Below are 11,466 nucleotides of genomic sequence, written 5' to 3' on the forward strand. Positions count from 1 at the left end.
GACCCCAGTACTCTTTCCTGTCATGGCAGGGGTTGGACTAGATGATCTACTCAGGTCCCTTCTGACCCTAGAAACTATGAAACTATACATGGCTGTGTTATATATGAGAAAATATGTTATCTTGGATGAGTAGGGTTCCTGGTTGCGGTGATAAGCAGTAATAGTACACAGGTGAACGGCAGTCTCTAGGCATCAGGACATAGCTTGCTGGCTTGAAAAGGCACTTTGGAAATGTGAATGATTGTTTTTAGTAGTGCTATCCATTAAATGCAGTTAATGTATGCAATTAAAGGAAAACAAATTAATGTGTTAATTTTTGTAATGAACGTTAATCACACACATTCATTTTGACTGGGGGCGGGCAAAATATGACCTGTCCCGTACCTTCTCCAGACCTGGCCTGGTGGAGCAGACCAGCTGGAACCCACAAGCACAGCCCTGACCCTGGCACAATCCACACCTGCTCCAGACCACCCATCCAACTTGAGCAGTGGAAGCAGTGATGGCAGCCAGGCAGAAGCTGCTGCTCAGCAGGAGGGAAAAGCGCCACCTCCCCTTTGCTGCTGCTGGGCCCTACTTGCTGCAGCTGCCCAGAGCCCATGCCTGGACTGCCCTGAGGCTCCTCTTCACCACTGTCACTGCCACCTCTGAGCCACCCAGCGGGGCAGCAGTGGGAGTACAGAGGCGCTGCAGGGTAGCTGCAGCAAGAAGGGCCCAGCAGCAGTGAGGAGAAGGGGTCGCTTTTCCCCTCCACCAAATAGCATCTTTTACTTGGCTTCTGCCACTGCTCAGCATGGGCAGGTGAGTCTGAAGTAGGCACAGGGTGGGCCAGAGTCGGGGCTGTTTGCACAGGTTCCAGTTGGTCTGCTCTAGTGGCACAAGTCCAGAGTGGGCGTGGAGTGGGCTGGGGTTGGGGCTGGGTCTGTTTGCTGTTGATGGTTGTGGGAAAGGAGCCACAGGGCACACGGGATGCAGGCTGTTGGGTGTGGGGTGCTGACTATTGTTTAACCGTGCAATCGAAATTGCCATTAATTGCAACTATTTTTTTAAAATCTTGCAATTAATTGCAATTAATTTTTTAATTGTTTGACAGCCCTAGATTTTAGTCACGGGGGGGAAGACCACAGTAGGTTTGCTGCACAGCTGTTTTGTGGATGGGGGCTGTTTGAAGAACCTAAATAGAGAGCAGGGTGAATTGGGCTTCTTAGCATCCTAAATTTATTTATTTATTTACATTACCTTCTATAAGGTTGTAAATTAAAACCATACTAAGTAGAAAAATCACAATTACTTACAGACTAATATTAAAACATGAATTGTATGTTTTTAAAATCCAAAACAGAATTCTGTGCCAAAATGTCCATGCTCACTTCCCATGCAGGATGGGGTTTGGCGAGATTTTCAGGTCGGTTCGTAAATGGAGTCCTAGGCCATCCTGCTATGGGAGTACACTGCATTCCCATCATGATCCCAATTCTTCCATTCTACATATAGGCATCTATACAGATGCCTCATTCCCATGGAAATTGAAGTTAGAAACCTAAATACTTTTGAGGATCTGAGTAAGAGTGCTCACAGTGTTGGGAGCTCTCCTTCCGCACCCAAAGAGATTTGATTTAGACGTACTAGATTTCTGTATGCTGCAATAGGTATTTAGTGGCATGGAGCTAATTGGCAAGGAATTGCCCCATAGATTGGTCCTTATCTAGAATATAAGGGACTTCCTACCCATATGTAGAATGTAAATAGTGATTCTCCAAAAGCATAAAATGGCTTTATGGATAATTCAGGTAGATATCCAGCTTCAAAGTCCTTCCTGACTCCAGCTGGCCTATGTTAGATGTATCTCCTTTATTTTTTTATTTTTATTTTTTAAATTGGGTTGGTTTATAGCAGTCTCCCCATGAGATGCTATACTTCCCAGCATGCATCAGTTAAGGGGCAACTTCTACAGTCTTTACTCAGAAAAAATTCTCACTGGATTCATTGCCTGAGTATTGAACTAAGAAAGGATTACAAGATGAGGCCTCTCACTGGGTAGGGTATGTCTACACGTGCTTTAACATGCGTTAGTTAATGCACATTACATCTAGTACCTCCATTGTGAGGTACAAGGAAATTGCACATTAGCCTGTCTTAATGCACATTAACTGAAGAGCACATTTTTTTAGTGAGGTTTAATGCATGTTAGTCTATTTTAATGTACATTAACTAAATAGCACTTTTAGCGATGCTTTAATGCACATTAAAATAGGCTAATGCGCATTAAAGTGTACATGTAGACATGTGCACTGTGAAGCATTCTGTTTGCAGCACTTCCCAGACAAATTGGAGACTGAGACTCATGTCAGAATAATACATCCCAAATATTTCTCATGCAGATAGTGTCTCTTGAAAGCTCTTTAATGGGAAAAACGGAAACCTGAATGTATGGGTGCTATAATAGAGGTCAAGAGCAGTGTTCTTTAGCAGTCTACAAGGTGACTCTATTTGTCTGACAGAAATGGAGATTGAGGAGAAGAAAAATGCTTTGTCTTCCTTCTTCCCCCCTCTCTACTTTAGTTTCTAGATTAAGGCTTCACTTCCAGGAGAGGGGAGTAATTCTCCTGAATTTTCTACATTATTACATGGCTGAGTATGAACATGCCCTCCATTAAGTGAAAACCATATTATTCAAATCACAGCAGCTCTCTGGCATTTTCAAAGGCAGCACTTGGCAGGGATGAAATAAGGGTGCTTAAAATTTATTACAAAATGTGTCATTAGATTCAATCTGTATTATAAGGGGTTGGCTTGAGAAACACCTCAGTCAGAGGAAAAACAGGGTTATTTATCTAGTGTCTCAGTCAGGAAACCAACTCCCCAATTCAGGAGAGAGAGAGAGAGAGAGAGAGAGACTTAAACATACGTCTAATTTTAAGCACATGAATAGTCTCAGAGGCACATGCATAAATATCTTCCTTTGTGAGAACCTAAATTTGTCTTGTGCTGCATCACTGCACAGTGCAATACCACTAGGTTTTATAACGTGACATTTGTTCAGGCAACTGGCAACACACAGCAATTGGATAACACTGGAAAATGTTACAGCAAGAGGATACAGCAAAAGGCAGAGACAAATCAGGAGGGGTGAATTTCCACCCCCGCCCCTCCTTTGGGACGATGCACTACATACAGGCTGCTTGAGCCGCAGCTTGAAAAACAAACCAGCAAAGTAATCCCCTAAAGCACAGTTAGGCAGGACCTGGATATTTCATTTGATGAGAAACAGCATACTTTCATTCTGCCTCCACCGCCATTACAAAAGTATAAATAAATTTTAAAAATACAAAAAATCCATGCAAAATTAAAACAAACAAACAAACCTACTTTTGTATGGGTAAAACAAATATTTTTTCTTCTCATTTTGATCTTTTGTATAATCATTTCAAAACATAACCCTCCTCCCCAGTGAATTTCCAAGATGTTTTTTTCTTTTTTTTTCCATTGAAATGAACAAAACCAAGCATTTGAAAAAGTATTTTGATGAACACAGCAGGTGTCATTGAAAATGTGTGTTGATGAATAATTTCTAGCTAGCTCTACCTGGGAGTAAAAGGAGGATTTTGAGGGTTTAAATGGCTTAAGTAAGGGATAAACTTCAGGCTGGTCTTTAGCTCTGAGTGAACATCACTCGAGGAGAGAAATGAGGGGGTGGTAGTAAATTAAAGCTTGTTTTACCCAAAATTAGGCACCTTTTACAAATGGCATGAGGTCAAGGTTTACAGCCATTCGTTGGGGATTTCCTATGGCCTATGACATGCTTTCATTTTAGGATGTTGCAGTGCACCCTCTGTGTGACTCTACCTTGAAACCACCTAGGAAATGATGCTCTGACAATATGGTAAGAACAGGGCCTGAAGAACCAAGCCAGAAAACCAATTTCAATTTTCTTTTCTACCCCAAACTTTTTGAATAATGGTCAGAAATTTTCAGATAGATGTCCTGACCTCCAAGATCTCCCAAGCAGGGTTGTGGGTTGGGAACACCTTGGTGTACTTGAACAGCTTGTCGTGGTGCTCCCGGGGGACTCTCAGCAGAGTCATGCTTGGGAGATCCCTGCCAGCCTGAGCCTGTTCCACCCAGAAGCTCCCTGGCACACAAGCAGCTGTGGCTGGAGCCTGCAGCTCCCCCTGGATGCAGCAGGGAGGCAAAGGAAAACAGAGGAGGAGCAGGCCTGGATCTGCCTATTCTTATAAGGAGCAAATCTGCTCCCAATAAGGCGCATGGGTAGACGCATTCCCAGAGATGGCTTATTGCACAGTAATCCTAAATTGCACGAATAGCATGTGTAGCTGCACCTGGCATAACATCTCTCAGGCTTAATAATATAACACATCCTTCACTAACCTGTGATGGATTAGAGTATGTACCCCCTCTCCCTTCTCATCTTCCTAGATCTGTACAGCAGAGACAGAGCAGAGGATGATGGAACCTGTTTAATTTAATGCAATGCTGGTAGTTTTAGAATCAAACTATGATTGCTTACATCCCCAGGGGGTTAATTAATCCCCACAAGAGTAAACCAGATGCCAGCCATTAATGTCAGTAATAGTCTGTCAGCTAAATTTCCCAAAAATGCCACTTTGGAAAGGTACCCTGTAAAGTGAGGTTTTATCTATTAAACTGGAGCGATATATTAACAATGGACATTAACAAAGATCCAGGAATTCATTCAATAGAGGCCTGAAAACTGGGGTTTTGACTCATATAGAGGGATGGTGGCTTCAGCGTGTCTAGTCTGAAGTTTCTTCCTTGGTACTACACAGGTCAGAATGGTAAGTGTCCACCACCGAGTCAGACATGGGATGTGGGAATTTTTCTTATTAGTCCCACTACTTGCTGCTTCTTTTCTGCATTGCTTTAATCAGCACTTCATGCCCAGTCTTGTTACTGTGACATCAGTGGCAAAACAGACTTGAGTAGAAGTGTGAACAGTCTTTTTTGTAAAGGTTGCTCAACTGCAAATGCAGAAGCAGATTGTCCAGACTTGAAACCGCATCTCTCCAAGTAGACAGAAGGAAGGGCAGGGGGCATTAACCCACTTTAGTTAACATGCATTAAAATTTAGTACCTCTGAGCATTTATACACATACATTTTCATTTTCCGATGCACCGGAGATCTGGAGCATCGGAGCAGACTCAATTAATTGTACTGCACTGAGTTGCATGCAGTTGTATAAACAGCAAAATGCACATCAGTGTGCAGAAAATGGTGGTGGTACTCTTTTGAACTAAAAACACTTTTGATGTGTTTTAGTTCAAAAGCACAACACCACCATTTTCTCAACACTGACTTTTAATAGTGACCAGCGCTGTGGCACAAGCGCATGTGTAAGTGCCCTCCATTGTGAGTTACTAGGAAACTGCACATTAGTCCAGTTTAATGCGCATTAACTAAAGAGCACGGTTTGTAGTGGCACTTTAATGCACATTTGCAAAAGCACACTTAATGTGCATTATAGCATCACTAAAAAAAAAATGAAAAAAAAAATAGTCTAATGCACATTAAGGGACACATATAGATGTGCCCTGAAGAAGTAATAAGGTGCACATTGCCCTGCCTGCTGCCTAACTATAGGTTAACACAGCTTACCTACCTCTCTCTGTCTGTACTCAAGCAGAGTTAGTCTTTCAGTGTATTAAAAAGCTCATATAAGTCTAAACCAACCATGCTCCTGTTCTTCCTACTGAGTCAGACTCCCTTGTCTGGGCTTCATCTCCTATGTTACCTCACCTCCCTAATACTCAAAGTTAAAAGATAAATACAGTTAAACCAGCTCACATCATCAACCAAGCAACAGCTCCTAATTTAATACCATTTAATTAATCTTTAAACCATCCTCTTTTTTTCTGAAGCACGATAAATTAGTTGGGTCCTGCACTCCATCCCGAAAGTCCATTTATCTGGACCAGGGCCAAGAAGATTTCAGCAGTTTTGGGGCCTGTGTGAAAAATGCCTGGCAGCCACCCCTGGTCCAGTAGAGGAAGGGAAATCAAATGTGAATGTCTCTGCTATTACAGCATGTCAAAGGGAGAGAGAGAGTCTCACATTTGATAAGTGTCCTTGACACATGATTGCTCTTTTTATATGCCTGTGAATCGGGAGGTCTAGGTGAGGCTGAAATGAGGTAAATGATAATGTTATTTAACATGCATGGCTGAGCCAGATGGAGCTTCCCACTGTTTTGCTTGAAAGGGTAAAGCAAAGTTCATGAATGAACTTTGGGAAGCGATGTAACCTGAAACATTTTTAGACTGATATGGCAAATGCTGTGAGCAATACATTGAATTTAAGCTGCCTTTTTCCATACCATGCATCTTTTTTTTTTTTTATTATCTGTAACCTGGATTCAGGATTTGGTATGTGATCCTCTGTACCTCTATCATCGGCTAGAGAGGAAAAGCATGACAGCTTGAATGCAGCTCTTGGGTGGTAGGTGAAGGAAACCCATGTAAAATAATATATTGGCTTACATTGTCAAGGTAGCTGTGACAGTTGCTTCTGTGAATCAAAACCATGTTGGCTCCTGGATAAAGCTGGTTGGGAATTTTACAGCAACATGTTCTCATGATGGAAAATACCCACCTCAATACAGCCAAAACTTTTTCTGGAAATGTACTGGTTTAAATCGGAAAGTTTTATAGCAGTTGGAATAGGACTTCTGGTTAATGGCTGATAGAAAAAAGACTCTCATTTACCCCAGAGCAGGAAATAGTTCATAGAAACATAGGAAATTAGGACTTGAAAGGACCGCATAAGGCCTGCTCAAAAGCAGATGATGCAAGCGGGGGCTCCTCATGAGTCCCCCTGCTGCAGGCAAAATCATCCCAGCCAAGAGTCTGTCCAACCTGCTCTTGAACACTTCCAAGGATGGAGAGTGCGTAACTTCTCTAGGCAACCCGTTACAAAACCTGACCACTCTCAGTGTCTGAAAATTCCTTCTAATCTCCAAACTAAAATTTGGAGTTCAGGAGGAACTGCTGAATCTTGAAGCCATTAGCTCGTAGTCCTGCCCCCTCTGATCATAAATATCTTTTCTCTGAGTTAGGGCCGTGGGATTTGACAGTTGCTGGGAACATACATATTTGAATTACTTACATACTGGAACAGCTCCAACAAGGAAGGCAGAGGCTGCCTCCATAGCAGTGATGAGCATACTCCCTTCCGATGTGGGAGACTGAGCTTCAATATTGTTTTGAAGGAGCAAGGACTTAAGCCTAAACCTCCTACACCCTAGATGAATGCCCCAAGGACACAAATCGCAGGTGATTTGGAAACAGTGAGACTGCCGCTGACACCATCCCTCCCTCTCATCCAATTCAGCCCTGAAAATCCATTAATGCACCTACTTTTGTATAACACTATTGTCTTACCCTTCAGATCTCCATTCAGATCTCTTCAGGGCAGGCAAGATCTCTCAGCATACTGCAAATAAGTACATTGCTTATGTTTGCAGTACTAACAGCAGCAGGTTCTCGACCTTAGCAGGGACTCTAAACCCTGGAGATGCATTAATAAGAAAGATCTCTGGATTAAGACCTTTGACTTTTATGACCTCAGGCCATGATTCTTCTCAAAATCTGGGTTCAAAAGGTGGGAGGTGAGTGGAGTTAGCACAGACATCACCCCACCCTGCCCCAAAAAGGTGTCAGGGCAGCATCATCCACTGTCCTTATTTGCTCTCTATTGTAGCAGCCATCTTCTCCCCGAGGTTTTCAATTTTCACATGATGCAAGTTTAATCCTCCCTAGTGCCAGGTTGGAAGCAGTGCACTGTAAAACAAGATAATGACACACTTCCTTCCTCTGCAAACTGTACCCCAGTTAGGAGCTGCTGTGTTATTTTAAAAGATTTAAGTACTGAGCGGGTGCCTCTCTGTGAGTCATAGATACTACTTTGGAGACTAACAGGCTGTGAAGCCCCAAAGTTGGTCTATTAACTTCAGCTAATGATACCTTCCTGTTGAAGGGAGGTTGACTTTTTCTTTTCCCTTCATCTCACTGTCTTGTAGAAATGTCTGACAAGTAATTAATGGCTCAGAGCATGCCTAAAGCTTTCATCAACTTCCTTTGACAGGATAAGCCTGGGTGATGTGTGTGAGCAAACTAGCTCTTCTTCTCCATTGCATTTTTAATTTCATTGGCATGTTCTGATGCCCAGGTGAGATTCATGAATTCAAGTGGCATCTCAAGTGGGAATGTTGTAAAAGCTCAGACTCATAGAAAATGAGGGGCAATTTGTGCCGAGTGACACCATAATAACGTTCACAGCCCATGTGGCTCACTTTCCAGTTCCTCCCTAGAGTTTCCCACCAAGCAGTTATACAAGTGTGGACACACTGTGCTGGCACTGTAGGTGTTACGGTTGCTCCCTGGCATTCAGCCTCATTGCTCTTCCTCACTTTCCTGCCATGCCTTCATAGTAAAATAGATATATTAAGAAAGAACACGGAGCTTGGGAAGTGGTTTTTCAAATATGCCTTCAGGGGTTGATTGGAGTTGCTTTACAGGGCTCCTACCTCCCCTCTTCTCAGATGTTGCTTCCCCTCAGTCTTCAGTAAGTACTTGTCTCTGGAGTTGCTCAGCTCAGCGTTCAGGTTGCACTCCTTGTCATGGCTCCATTTCCTCTGGTTGACCCCTGCCCTGGGGGCAATCTGTTTCTTTGCCCTGCTTCCCTTTTATTTTTCAGCTCTTCCCACAGGTTCCAGTCTACCCTGGCCCTGCTCGCATGTGCAGCCCTACCAGAGTCTGGGCAACACTTCATTGGGAACACCTGGGTTCCTGGTGGTCCCACTTCTCCTGCCGTGATCCAGCCATGGGCAAGTTTTTTTTCTTTTGTTCCCACTGGCATATCCCCTTTTCTCTCCATAACAGGCACCATATCGAGTGCCCTGTTACAATGTTCTTGCCACACATGGCCACTCCACTCCAGGCTATAGCTGAAGCCTGGAGTTAGGCATTATATCTCTGAAGTTCAGATTAATAGCAGTAAATAGGAAATGCAGTAGAAAAAAATCTTCAAGCCTTTTCTCTGTTTTCATTCAGGCCAGGTCTCTCTGAACAGCTCCTGATGGACATCAGGCATCTCCAAATCCATTCCTGAAATGAACTTTCAACTGATTGTGCCAGAACTGTATGGGGAGGCATAACAGGGTTCACCCCCAGGGGTGGACATGACAGTGGCTGCACCAGCAGCTCATGTTCAGGGATCCCTGTAGTGGACAATTACATTACACCTCATTCTGTCTCACTGAAGGACCACAGCAAATAGCATTGCCCCTATTTTACAGATGGGGAAACCAAGGCATAAAATTGGATAAAGCAGTTGTGTGCCTAATTCCTTCAAGTCTTTATAAAGTGGGATTCCTTAAAGTCTTTATAAAGCGAGAGGGATTAAGGTAGTGCGTGGAAGCTGTGGAAGAAGTCTTTACAAAGACAGAAATAGAACCTAGCTCAGCCAGACTCTGGGCACTTGAGAGCACAACCAGCCTTATTTCAAGGCAGAGAAGGCAGGGGAAGGGGATAGAGCCACTCTTAGGGGAGGGCACGGAGTTATGGAAACAACCTTGATAATGACTGAGCTTTCAAGATGGAACAAACATAGAAGGTAATATGTCCGTGCAATGGTTGAAGACACAACCTGCAAAAATCAGTTTACGCTGATGGCACTAAGGTTCTCACTGTAGAAAATAGTCCTGTGCAATTTGCTGTTTGCTTCAGATGAGTTTCTTTTAACTATCTTCAGCATTTGCATCTAATTTGTGGCTGCAGCGTTGGTGCAAAGTCACTAATGAATAATGAGGAGCTGAAGGCCGACCTGCAGGAGACCACCGAATTGCATATTGTGTCTGTCTTCAGATTTAACACCATTAAATAAAACTATTTGTCCAGTCACTTGCTTTACTAGGGAATTATTCTCTCACTGCTCTATCCAATCCCACAGAGACTAATTTAGGTATCATTAATTAGTCATTTCCCAGATCAAAGCCCTTAATCAAACAAATAAAGATAGCAGCTGCATTGTGCTATTCAGGGCTGGAAAATATTAGCCCTCACGTCTACCTTGAGAATGAAAGGAGTGGAGTAACTAGAGCAACCAGGAAAGAAGTTTTGATAACTCTATGAATTGGTAGCACAGACTGGTTTCCTGGATGGTTAGGTCAGAGTGGCACATGGTCCTTTCATACCATACTTACCAGATTTGCATTTCAGGAATCCAAGTACCACGGACATATTTAAACCCAACTATATAAAAACCATGACAAAATGTTAACTACCATGGAGATAATCCCTTCTTGAGTTTTTGCCAACTGTCATGCCAGGTTATGGCCACACACAGCTGTGCACAGGCGAAAGGAGTAGAATAGATAAAGTGATATCTCCAGCCCTTCTCCTCCTACCAACTGTGGGCAGAGGGAGAGGGTAGCACCAACTGGCCAACTGATGTGCTCACCTTGTCAAGCCAGGAAGCAAGAAGTGGATGGAATGAATTTTGGTTTCTTCCCATAGAGTGGTCAGCTGGTAGCTGTGGGTTTGAGGGGCAGAGCAATTTGCTATCCATCACAGCTGGTAATAACCATTATAAATCACCCATAACATTTGTTTGTACCTTTTTCTTTTTTTGCTCCTGGGGGAAAACCTCTGAACATAAGGAGTAGATAATTGCCCCAGGGGCAAAGAATGAACAGGAAAGGTCTTAGGGTATGTCTTAGGGTATGCTTCCTTCCCCAGTATCCACGCTGGGAGCAGAAGAACAACACACCACAGCATACCACACCATGTAGCTGTTAATGAATTCACCCTGAAGTCTCAGGTGTCTGATTCAATCAGTGAGATTCCCTCATTTTGCAAACCCATGCAGAAGGAATAAAAGCCTTTTTTGTTTTTATTTTCAGTTTTTTGGGGAAGGGGGAGAGAATCAACAACACTCTGTAGAACAGTGGCCTGAAACATGCCTCTCCTGCCACTTTCCATTGGAAATCTGACAGCTTTAGTTACTGTGATGTGGGAATAATGATGTGAGAAAAGGAGTTGTCAGAGAAGATCTGTTCTCTTCTTTCAAGGAAACAGCGTACTTTATTAGCGCTCTGTGGCTTCTGAAATATTTTTAGAAAGTTGAATTAAATCCAGAGCTCTATGTTCACCTCACTAGGGAATTTTCTTCACAAGGAATTTACCAGTAAAAAAACCCCAAAGCCCCCCGCCACAAAACTCATGTGAATGTTAAAGGTCAAAACCCAGGTTTCTGTGCACACAAAGCTTTGCCGTATGAACCTGTGCACATGAAGCATATTTTACTTTCTCTGTGCTGAAGGCTGATGCCAGGATTTCCCAAATTTCTTGGATCAGCATGTACCCTGGTGGTAAAACTTTTACTTGAAAATTGAATTCAGTTGTATGCTGCAGGTGGAAACAATACCTGGC

This window comes from Gavialis gangeticus, unplaced genomic scaffold, assembly GCF_001723915.1.
Source record: "Gavialis gangeticus isolate Ggan-Ray unplaced genomic scaffold, GavGan_comp1, whole genome shotgun sequence".
NCBI classification, from domain to species: Eukaryota; Metazoa; Chordata; order Crocodylia; family Gavialidae; genus Gavialis; species Gavialis gangeticus.